Source organism: Giraffa tippelskirchi, chromosome 9 (assembly GCF_054371585.1).
Source record: "Giraffa tippelskirchi isolate mGirTip1 chromosome 9, T2T-mGirTip1v1.2.pri, whole genome shotgun sequence".
NCBI classification, from domain to species: Eukaryota; Metazoa; Chordata; class Mammalia; order Artiodactyla; family Giraffidae; genus Giraffa; species Giraffa tippelskirchi.
Genome location: NC_137283.1, coordinates 32305753 through 32318632, shown reverse-complemented (window position 1 = coordinate 32318632; position 12880 = coordinate 32305753). Strand labels below are relative to the sequence as shown.

Sequence of the window (12880 nt, the reverse complement as noted above, 5' to 3'; positions counted from 1 at the left end):
GCGCCCTCATATCAAAGGAGGGACCCCTGTTGGGAGGGTTGACATTTCCCCTCTCATCTCCAGGTTAATGGGAAGACCTGTATTCAGAGGTACATTTGTCTCAGTGGGAGCACCATAAGACATCTTTGGTATTGATTTATATTGGTTGCAGGTACATACTGGATCAAAGCACATGAGAGTGGGAGAAAGAAGTCAAATGCAGAGTTGATCCAGGGGAAAAACTGAAATATAGGGCATTTTACTTCCTTGTGTAGCTAGGCTGTGTAATAATAACTGGCCAACATTTATAATTTATTATGATATTATTTATATTTAAATTTTATTTTTTATTATAGCATTTATTATTTATTGTTGAACACTCATCATGCACAAGACCAGTGGTTCACAACCCTCCTGTCTATTCAAATATCTTTGGGGGCTTTTTAAAAACTGTAGTTGTCCTGGCCTCACCCCCAAAGACTCTGGTTTAATTGGTCATGGCTGGGACCCAGGAAATGCTACTTCTGAACAGCTTTTGTATGATTCTAATATGCAGCCAGGGTTGAGAATCACTGTATAGATGTTATTTAAAAGCTTTTAAATTAATAGCTCTTTCAATCCTCATAATAAGTCTGCAAACTTGCTATTATTATTGCTATCCTCAATTTTCAAATGAGAAAAGAGAGATGAGAGTTAAGCATCATACCTGTGAACATACAGGCCAGTAAGGGGTGGAATTAAAATCTGAATCCAGGTATTTAGATTCCAAAATGCAAAGCACGTTTAATGCCAAGATCAAGGGTGAGAGCAACACTTTCTGCCAGGTGTTTGGGGCAAGGAGTCACAAAAAGATGACTACAAAGGAAGACGAAAAAGAGAAATAGAAAGTTTAAAGCATCTGCAGACCTGGCTTTATGGGTGTGCAACCATACATGGGCTCAGAGGGGCCCCATACATGCTTTAATGCTGTATTGCTGTCTTTAAATTCTTAATAAATTTTGAACAAGAAGCCCCACATTTTCATTTTGCACTGGGCTCCACACATTGTGTAGTCAGTCCCAAGTGTCAGACTCATGGAAATGGAATACTGGCCATTTTCCTTAGTTTGAATCACATGTTTGATGAGGGAGGTGATTGCTTCCCTGGAGTGATTTCAGTGAATTCCATACTTTGAGAGCACTTTTCCTAGAGCTGGAAAAACAAACATCAAAGGCCTTGACAAGGGAGCAACAGAACAGTGAGTTGCATGCACTTAGATGCAAAGGGCCAGAGTTAGGGGCGGGTGAATAAAAAAGAGCAAATATTCTAAAAGATAGTTTCTTCTATCTTTCTACATAATGATTGCTAACATTTACTGAGTGCTTTCCATGTTCTAAGCAGTTTTATTTAGTGTACATGTATTGTTTCCTTTAATCATTATCAGTCTATGAGATAAAAGCTATCATTTATCCCCTTTTTATGGATGAGGGAAATGAGATACAGAAAGGTTAAACAACATTCAAATTCACATAAGAAGAGGCACTGAGCTTTTAACCTGACCCGTGCACCGCCCCACTACACTGTGCTGACCCTTAGAACATAATGGACCAATTCCTATGTGTTCGCCTGAACTTCTGATCACTGCACTCTCCAGAGATGCTCCTTCCAATCTCCTCTCTCCTGATTCCTTTATGTGGAGAGAGTGAGGTGTCATAGGAAACAAACAAAAAAATCTGAAACTAGGAAGCACCAGTTCTTGTCCAGTTTCATCCCTGCTGTTTACTAGCTAAGTCAGTTTATTAACACATTTATTTTTACCCCATCATCGCCATTCAATAATTATTCATGAGAAATGAAGTAAAAGTCGCTCAGCCGTGTCCGACTCTTTGCGACCCCACGGATTGTACATTCCATGGAATTCTCTAGGCCAGAATATTGGAGTGGGTAGTCGTTCCCTTCTCCAGAGGATCTTCCCAACCCAGGGATTGAACCCAGGGATGTAACCCAGGTCTCCCGCATTGCAGGCGGATTCTTTACCAGCTGAGCCACCAGGGAAGCCCAGAAGCAATCACAAGGAGCCGGGCGTGCAGGGCGCTGGGCGAGGGGGCGACTCCCGGCGGCTGAAACCCAAGAAGTGAGGAAGGGGGAAAGCGATCACCGCTGGCCCTACCCACCAGCCCAGCCAGCGGCGAGGGCGGCCGACTGCCCACGCTCGATCCACTAGGGGCGCAGCATGCCACTCCGGCGGCGTGGAGGAAGTAGGGGGCGACCCTCGTCTTGGGCCCGCCGCCCCAGCTGCCCGGGAGCGGGAGTGTTAGGCACTGTGGTCCTTTCTTGAATTTCAATAGCTAATACGAATAGGTCTCTTCCCTCTTGGGACATATCTCATTCTGAAAAGGGATTTGAGGTACTTAATTACTGGTCTCAGTTTCCATGTTTGTTAAAAACAAAGCAGATGTGAATTGAATTGAGTTGTGAATGAGAGTGATGGGAGACAATAGCTATTTAAATGTAAAAATGGAAGGATTGTGAGATGATGTGCAAATACAATCTGTTGTTACTTGGGTTTCCACCTCCTAGACAGTTTGGGCTATTTACCAAATTCCCAACTGTGACTTGTGATTGCATGGCCAACTATCTCATCTCCTGTTTGAATCCTACACTTCCTTTAAGACTAAGAGCAAATCCCATCTATTTCAACTGTTTTCTTTTTCCAGAATTCTGTAAAACCTAATCTTAACAAAGATGGTGATTCTAAGAGTAACTATCTTTTATGGAGCACTCACCATGTGTCAGATGCAGTGACATCACTCATTTGGATCAACTCTTTTAATTCAACTCTTGCAATAACCCAATGAGATAGGTACATTTTCCAGGTGAGCGGACTAAAGCTAGGGAAGGAGTACTGATCCCAGATACTAATCCAAGAGTTAGGATCCAAACATTATTTTGCATGGGTCTAGTTAGTGTCCAGGCTCTTAAACACTGCTGTGGTCAATCACTCATTTAGTACTTCTGTTACTACATAAATATATGATATATACAACTTTGCATCCATTCAAATATTAGTATTTAACATATATTATTTTTGCATGTTGATATAACTCAACTTATTTAGTACTTAACTTAAACTATTATTGTACATTGACTTAGAACATGTCATGTGTTAGCTTCCAAGCTCCTAGAGAAAACTGTATTTTTAGGCTTCATGTCATATGCAGCATTTTAAATCATGTCTTTCGCAGTGTAGATATTAAAGCACATTGATTGACCAAAGTCCAAATGGAAAATATATAATAATAACTAATCTCGGGTCAAGTAAAAAAATCTACAAAATACTTTATATGTATTTTCTCTTTATATGTATAAGTTCTCTTGGTTTGACATCACTTCTTTGTTGTTGAAATTTTTAGAATTTTATTTAGAAAGATTTGCTTTTCTCCCAGCCAAAGAGTAGTTAATATTATTGAGCATTTTCCCATATTCCAGGTATTGTCTAAGTGCTCTTCTACCTGCTTTCAGCCATTTAGTCTTCATACACAGTGTGGATGTATTGTACCTTCCTGCCTGATTTACCCTTCAGTTCAGTTCAGTTCAGTCGCTCAGTCGTGTCCGACTCTTTGCGACCCCATGAATCGCAGCACGCCAGGCCTCCCTGTCCATCACCAACTCCTGGAGTCTACCTAAACCCATGTCCATCGAGTCGGTGATGCCATCCAACCATCTCATCCTCTGTCGTCCCCTTCTCCTCCTACTCCCAATCCTTCCCAGCATTAGGGTCTTTTCCAATGAGTCAACTCTTCGCATGAGGTGGCCAAAGGATTGGAATTTCAGCTTCAACATCAGTCCTTCCAATGAACACCCAGGACTGATCTCCTTTAGGATGGACTGGTTGGATCTCCTTGCAGTCCAAGGGACTCTCAAGAGTCTTCTCCAACACCACAGTTCAAAAGCATCAATTCTTCAGCGCTCAGCTTTCTTCACCATCCAACTCTCACATCCATACATGACCACTGGAAAAACCATAGCCTTGACTAGACGGACCTTTGTTGGCAAAGTAATGTCTCTGCTTTTAAATATGCTATCTAGGTTGGTCATAACCTTCCTTCCAAGGAGTAAGCGTCTTTTAATTTCATGGCTGCAATCACCATCTGCAGTGATTTTGGAGCCCAAAAAAATAAAGTCTGACACTGTTTCCATTCTTGCCCCATCTATTTTCCATGAAGTGATGGGGCCAGATGCCATGATCTTATTTTTCTGAACGTTGAGCTTTAAGCCAACATTTTCCACTCTCCTCTTTCACTTTCATCAAGAGGCTCTTTAGTTCTTCTTCACTTTCTGCCATAAGGGTGGTGTCATCTGCATATCTGAGGTTATTCATATTTCTCCCAGCAATCTTGATTCCAGCTTGTGTTTCTTCCAGCCCAGCGTTTCTCATGATGTACTCTGCGTATAAGTTAAATAAGCAGGGTGACAATATACAGCCTTGATGTACTCCTTTTGCTATTTGGAACCAGTCTGTTGTTCCATGTCCGGTTCTAACTGTTGCTTCCTGATCTGCATACAGGTTTCTCAAGGGACAGGTCAGATGGTCTGGTATTCCCATCTCTTTCAGAATTTTCCACAGTTTATTGTGATCCACACAGTCAAAGGCTTTGGCATAGTCAATAAAGCAGAAATAGATGTTTTTCTGGAACTCTCTTGCTTTTTCGATGATCCAGTGGATGTTGGCAATTTGATCTCTGTTTCCTCTGCCTTTTCTAAAACAAGCTTGAACATCTGGAAGTTCACAGTTCACATATTGCTGAAGCCTGGCTTGGAGAATTTTGAGCATTCCTTTACTAGCGTGTGAGGTGAGTGCAATTGTGCAGTAGTTTGAGCATTCTTTGGCATTGCCTTTCTTTGGGATTGGAATGAAAACTGACCTTTTCCAGTCCTGTGGCCACTGCTGAGTTTTCCAGATTTGCTGGTATATCGAGTGCAGCATTTTCAAAGCATCATCTTTGAGGATTTGAAATAGCTCAACTGGAATTCCATCACCTCCACTAGCTTTGTTCATAGCGATGCTTTCTAAGGCCCATTTGACTTCACATACCAAAATGTTGGCTCTAGGTGATTTACCCTTAGGCATGTACAATTACATTACATAAAGAGTCTGCCTGCCAAGCAGGAGATGTGGATTCAATCCCCAGGTTGAAAAGATCCCTTAGAGAAGGAAATGGCAACTCACTCCTGTATTCTTGCCTGGGAAATCCCAGGGACAGAGGAGCCTGGCAGACTACAGTCCATGGGGTCACAAAAAAATCAGACACGACTTAGTGACTAAACAACAACAACAATTTACATTAACTCCTTGTAACACCAGTGCTGAAGAGGAAGCAAACCTGTTTCCAACTCCAGAATGAGTCTGATTTGTCTCCTATATCTTTGATAGTAATTGGTGTAGGGACTCAGGCATAAGATAGCCAACCATTTCTGGACAGAAGAATTGGTTCAGAAAATGGCATGTAACTCAGTGTAAGCAAGAGACAGGAAGGGATGTTTGCTGAGGGAATTTGGAAACGAGAAAGTCATGGAAAAAGATGGCTTCCCTTGGCTGTGAACAATGTCATGACAGATTGTGGTAGCCTTTTCATTGCCAGCTCAAAGATGAGGTCAACAGAGAAAAAGGGAAGGACAAGACAATCTCAAAGAAACAGATTCTGGGTCCTGGTTAGTCTGCCCTATCTGTAGGATTTTTCATATGTTGAGCCAATAAATTCTTTTTATCATTTAAGCAGAGTTGAAATGGACATTCTGTTCCTTGTCTCTAAAACTGTTCTATTACAGAAATACCCTGTATGTTAAGCACGTGTGAGTGCTAAGTTGCTTCAGTTGTGTCCGACTTTTTGCGACCCTATGGACTGTAGCCTGCCAGGCTCCTCTTCCATGGGATTCTCCAGGCAAGAACACTGGAGTGGGTTGCCATGCCTCCTCCAGAGGCAATTACTATATAGTTAAATTTACCTTTGAGATCCCAGCCTTCAACACGTACGACTTAGCCAGCTTCCCTTTTCTATCTGTTACACTGTTCATTCTATTGGTCAAAAATATTTATTGAGCACATTCTATGTGTCATATACTAGCATGGAGACATGACAATTTCTCTGATCACATGAAAGTTGCTTCCTGGTGTATAAGAAAATTATTAAATAGAAAAACAACGTAATTATAAACTGGGATAGTTTCTGGAAAGATTGGGATTACTGAGATCATAAAGGAGATGCAGACTTTTAGTGAAGGTTATCAGGGAAAATTTTTCTGAGGAGATGACTGAGCCCTGAAGGATGAGGGTTGACAAATGCCCAGGGGACCATTGCAGACAAAAGGAAGAACAATAATGGCAAAGACCTCGGCTGGGAAAATATTGTGTATGAGGAACAGAAGAACAGTCTACCTGGACAGTAGTGAGAGATGGGGAAAGAATAGGAGATGAACTCACAGAGGAAGATGATGGTTAGAATATGCAAAATCTTTCTGTAGAACACGGTATGGGAACTCGAATTTTATACTAATGGAGATGAAAGGCAAAGTCAATGCAAGACTTTGAGCAATGGAGTGGCATGTGCTGATTTGAGGTTTAAAAAAATCATCATGACAAGGGGTAAGAGAGGAAAATAAACCAAGTTTGGCAGCTACTGAAATTCAAAAAAGTTTTACTGACGTGTGGTTGAAAATATTTCCAAAAATATTTTTGATGAAAAACCTGCAGACCTTGGTCATGTTTGAATGTTAGGAGTGATAAAATGTAAGGAAGGCATCAGTGATGATGCTTAAGGTTTTGTCTTAATCATCTGGGGGCAGAGGGATGCCATATTCAAGAACAGGACTATAATATGAGCCTTAGAATGAGAACAGAAGAGCTCTTATTAGCATCTCTCAAGTTTGAGATACATAGGGGCATGACATTGTGCAACTGATAATGAAAAAACAAAGAGGGATCTAAATGATCTCTCCAAGTCATGTGATAAATAAGTGGAGAACTCAAGCTTGAACTTAGGTTCAAGCTGAAAACACAGGTGGCTCCCTTCACCACAAGCCTGCAAGATTTTAGCAGTGACTGACCAACTGAATTGTCATTAGATTATCAAACACCTCACAAATAGTAATGAATACATGCTTACAAGCTTCACAGTGGTAGCAACAGCTTTGAAATGTTTGTGAGCATCTCTTTTGACAAGCCCCACAGAGCCAAGATGGGAATGTCAGTAGTGCTACAAGGCAAAGTTGGTTGATGGAATGAACAGCAGTTATTTTCTTCCTTGGTTAATTTTCCTGTCCTTTGGGGTATCATCATCTCCAGTATTCAACTGTAGAAAGTTCTTTTGCCAGGTAACTACAGAAGCTATATACAACAGTTGTGTTATATAACAGAGTTCCATACAACAGCATATACTAGTAGATGAAATCAGATAATGATACAAATTATTTTGACTTGATTCTTGCCCACTACACCATTATTATGCATAATACCATTCTATATTTTAATCTTATTGTGTCCTTATATGAGCCCGGTGATTTAGGTTTTGCATGCATTGTTATGATTATTATTGTAGTAGAGTTGCATCTTATCTGGTTCAGTTCAGTTCAGCTCAGTTGCTCAGTCATGTCTGACTCTTTGCAACCCCATGGACTGCAGCATGCCAGGCTTTCCTGTCCATCACCAACTCCCGGAGCTTGCTCAACTCATGTCCATCGAGTCAGTGATGCCATCTAACCATCTCATCCTCTGTCATACCCTTCTCCCACCGTCAATCTTTCCCAGCATCAGGACCTTTCCAGTGAGTCAGTTCTTTGCATCAGGTGGCCAAAGTATTAGAGTTTCAGCTTCAGCATCAGTCCTTCCGATGAATATTCAGGATTGGTTTCCTTTAGGATTTCCTTTAGGATTAACTGATTTGATCTCCTTGCAGTCCAAGGAATTCTTGAGTGTCTTCTCCAACACCACAGTTCAAAAGCATCAATTCTTTGGCACTCAGCTTTCTTTATTGTCCAACTCTCACATTCACATATGACTACTGAAAAAACCATAGCTTTGACTAGATGGACCCTTGTTGGCAAAATAATGTCTCTGCTTTTTAATACACTGTCTAGGTTGGTCATAGCTATTCTTCCAAGGAGCAAGCGTCTTTTAATTTCATGGCTAGAGTCACCATCTGCAGTGATTTTGGAGCCCAAGAAAATAAAGTCTCTCACTGTTTCCATTGTTTCCCCATCTATTTCCTATGAAGTGATGGGACCAGATGCCATGATCTTAGTTTTTTGAATGTTGAGTTTTAAACCAGCTTCTCCCCTCTCCTCTTTCACTTTCATCAAGAGGCTCTTTAGTTCTTCTTTACTTTCTGCCATGAGGGTGGTGTCATCTGCGTATCAGAGGTTATTTATTTCTCCTGGCAATCTTTATTCCAGCTTGTGCTTCAGCCAGCCAGGCATTTCGCTTGATGTACTCTGCATATAAATTAAATAAGCAGGGTGACAGCATATAGCCTTGAAGTACTCCTTTCCCAATTTGGAACCAGTCTGTTGTTCCATGTCCAGTTCCAACTGTTGCTTCTTGATCTGCATACAGATTTCTCAGGAGGCAGGTCAGGTAGTGTAGTATTCCCATCTCTTGAAGAATTTTCCACAGTTTGTTGTGATCCACACAGTCAAAGGCTTTGGCATAGTCAATAAAGCAGAAATAGATGTTTTTCTGGAACTTTCTTGCTGTTTCTATGATCCAACGGATGTTGGCAATTTGATCTAAAGAACAGAAGCAGAATCTTGTCTATAGTCATAGATACCCCTGAGAATTCTATCTTTCAAAAAGCCCAACACAGCTAGTTTTCCCATAAATATAATTCATTTGTTTCTATTCTACTCACAATTGGTAAAATGGATGACTTCTCTTTTGGATCATGCCATACCAAAAACCAGAGACACAATACAGCAAGATGCTCACTATTTCATCATTCCTTTTTCTTTTCTTCTGTATCTCCGTCCATCCATTCCTTCCCTAAATTTTATGGCCTCCTATATGGCACATATTATTTTAGACACTGGGAATATAGTGATGAACCACAATGGCACATAGAATGCAACAACAATGGTCTAGGTCCCCCCGACACACAGTCATTGCCATTAATGATAGCAAAACTCTGTATGAGAGATATTGTTTCCCTCTCTGGGCACTTATATTTGAGTTTGCATAAGCTAAACTCCAATAACACACAATTCTGTATTCCAATAATATATATGAGGAAATAGGCTTTGTAAATATAGTAAAGTTGTTTTGAATCTAAGTTTTCAGAGATAAAGTCCTAAGTTCTGTCCCCATGAGTATCTTTCTCTCTCCTTTACATAGTCTCTTGGGCCTAAAGTCTGTTGGTCTCCATGTCTATCCTAAAATCTGACCTCTTGTGTCCTTACTCTTGCCTTTTGCTTACTGACTTTACCCTGTGTAGATGTGAATTTCCAAGTTTTTATCCTAGTCTTGTGTGTGCGTGCTCCATCTCTTCAGTCATGTCCAACTCTTTGCAACTCTATGGACTATAACCTGCCAGGCTCCTCTGTCCACAGGGTTTTCCAGGCAAGAATACTCGAGTAGGGTTGTTACTCCCTCCTCCAAGGGATCTTCCTGACCCAGGGATCGAATATGTGTCTCCTGCATTGCAGGTGGATTCTTTACCCACTGAGCCACCTGGGAAGCCCTATGCTAATCTTTGCTTCACCTTAATAAAGGAAGTAAGAAAAGGGTTCTCAATGTCTTCGTGGCTTGGTCTTCTTGAAATCCTTGACTCTTGGTCAAGATTAGTCTAGGCATGGCTATTGAATAGGAAGGGCCTGATTTCATTTTACTGACACTTGCCCTTGCAGCTTCCCCAGAGATTCCATTATATTCCTACAGCCCGGGTAGGAGACTGTCATTGTTACTGAGGATACAGCTATTTAGGTGAATGTCCCTCTGCAGAATCATTTATATTCCATTTCAATTTATATGATACACAAGGCTCTGATCAAAAAAAAAAAAAACAAACAAACCCAAAACAACAGTGATTTATTAGGATTTCTATTTAGGACTGTGTTTAAAGACACTATGCCCTACATTGTGGGATTATTAAAGCAAGAAATATCCATATAATTAAATTTAGAGTAGAAAAATCGGTGTGAGGGAGGAGAGAGCATTATCTAAAGTACATAAAATTCTTACTGTTAAGACTTTAGAACCTTTGACTGTGTCATGTCAGGTTGTCCTCTCCTATTACTGGGTAAAAGTAGAAAATCTAAGTGATGTCTCTTCATTTATCTGAATGTGCTGTGTTATAGAGCTGGTTTAAATGTTTCAGAGTAGTTGCCACTGCAATTTTATGATATAATGACTTGGTTTAATGTTGTGTTGGTACAGTGAAGTTTTTACATTTACCTGAGATAAGGTATGAAAGGAAACAAATGATTACTTACAAACAGGAACCTTTTACAAGTTAGTTTTTAATAATAAGAGAGATTAAAAAATGAAGTCTCCTGTAAATAGAGCAGTATCATTGGGTAAAAAGAATTGCTATGAATTGGGTACTGAATTGCTATGCCCTTATTTCACTGTGGAACTTTAAACATGTTGCCACATGTCTGGACCTTGGTTTCTGTCAAGGTAAGTAGTGTTATGAAGAGCCAGACAACCTCAATAAAGCAATGCCAGACAACCTCAACATTTCAGTGATTTAATAAAATGAAAGTTTCTTTCTCATTCACCTCAGCCTAAAGAATGTGTGTAGGGAGGTGGACTCTGACTTTTCCATATTGTGGCTTCATCATCTTTAACACATGGTCTCAAAATTACTACTATTTTAAAGTTTTCTAATGGTTAATACCATTGCCCTCATGAGGAAGCCATCTTTAACACTAAAGTTATTTTTTTCTTGTAGGATGTTTTTCCTCTTATCCTTTTCTTACCCCACTGAATGATTACAGCGTTAATTTGGATAATAATGGAAGAAACATATCTCTTTGATACTAAACTATTGTAATCCAAGAAAATGTTTAGGCTGTAGCTCATAATATTTTAGATTTCTTAATTAAGGTTTTAAAATAACAAATCTAGTAACATTTCAGTTTGATGATTCCAGAAGTGTTCTTCACAAAACCTCAGCCAAAAAACCAAAAATGTCTAGTTGATTCAGAAGAAAGTAATTTTTTTCCAAAAAACATTTCCCCAAATTCTTTTATGAAATTACAGTTTAAAAGAAAAAATCCAGATTCTTCTCTCTTTTCTTTCTCCTCCAAGAAAAGCACTGAAATACTAAGTGTTACCAAGTAGTCTTTTTTTTTCCTTTTAAGTAGACTATCTATCAACATCCTGAGGAACACATTTTGTTTAATGCCATTGGAGAAAGTAGGAAGAATTAGAAGACTGTAATAAAATATTGAAAAGAAATTAAAAAATTGTATTTGGAGTGGATTAATTTGATAAATATGTGGGACAAACTGGTGAAGGATTGGACCAGAAAGGCATGCAAATACATTTGAAGTCTTTAATTAAAACAAATAACCCAAGTTATTATTAAAAAAATAACCCAAGCCAAATAAGCAAGTTTTAAAAAAGTAAATGAAAAACAAAGGACTGTTGAATCTGCTATTTCAAAAGAAAAAAATTAAAAAAAAAGAAAGAACAATAATTCAGAGCGGTAAAAAAGGGGGAAAGCAGTATATAGACTATAGAAGACAGGAAAGCAGGGTAATTAAAGACAATAGTGTTGAGAGAGATATCTTGGAATTTATTTTTTGGCTCTGCCTTACTACCTATGGGACTCAGGGAAAGTGGCTTCACCTCTCTGACCCTAAACTTATTCTCCTGAATGCACAGACATAATTAGAATACCTACTGCATGCTGTTGTTGAGAGGATTTAAAAGCATATCGCAAGCACTCATAAAGGAACTTTTATTATCATTTTTCTTTTTTTATTGAAGTATAGTTGGTTTGCAATGTATTAGTTTCAGGTATACAGCACAGTGATTCAGTTTATATGTATATAAACTGAATATGCATAATATATATGTATAAATAATATATACATATAGTCTTTTTCAGATCCTTTTTCCCTTATAGGTTATTATAAAATATTGAGTATGCTTCCCTATATTATCACTTTTCCTATTGATTTGGATTTCTTTCGAGAAATTTGGAATGAAAAATGGATTTTTATTATAAATAGGAGATTCAATTATTCTAAAATATTTTTTGGAAAAATTATGGAGCCTCATTCTTCAAACTACTATAAGGGGTTAATACAGCATGACTAATAAAAGGTAACTGTGGTTGAAGGGAAAAGTCCATTTACTTGCTTCCATTCCTTTTCCACCCTGAGGTGTTATTCAAAGAAGCAGTGTAGCAAACCAGGAAATCTATAGTTCATTCTTTGAAAACCGTGGCTAAAACTAAACCACCAGTGGCAACATTTAAGATAAACTGTGAGAATCTCACGGTACAAGTAGATCTGTTTCCTCATAGTAGAGACAAACAGATATATCCTATCCAGTGTGAAGCATATGGGGTCCCCCAAAAGCAGAATTCCAGTGCTGTTGAGCAGAAAAAGTGAATTGCTTTCATTATCCCAAACGAAAATTTAGGTTACATGATAGTTATTATAACTTTGTGGGGAAGGTGCTGGGACTTATTCACTCTCAGATCCCCAGTGTCTCTTTCAATATATGCCACTCAATGATGCTCAGTAAATAGCAGAGGAATAAATGAATGATGAAACAAGTGGATAAAGGAATAAATCTTTGCATGAAAGGTGCTAGTACACATGGAACTATATAAATAGATATGAAAAAGAAACACTTAGAAAGAAGAATAAATCTAACTTGGCTACAACTAGATGCACTGAATGAAGCAGCAAAACTTTG

The 12880-nt window shown here is 39.0% G+C and overlaps 1 protein-coding gene across 3 annotated transcripts in view; it reads left to right on the top strand.

The window, feature by feature from the left end:
* The window catches only part of TAFA1 (TAFA chemokine like family member 1), a 928543-nt gene that overhangs the window by 167347 nt on the left and 748316 nt on the right, over nucleotides 1–12880 (top strand). The window lies entirely within an intron of this gene.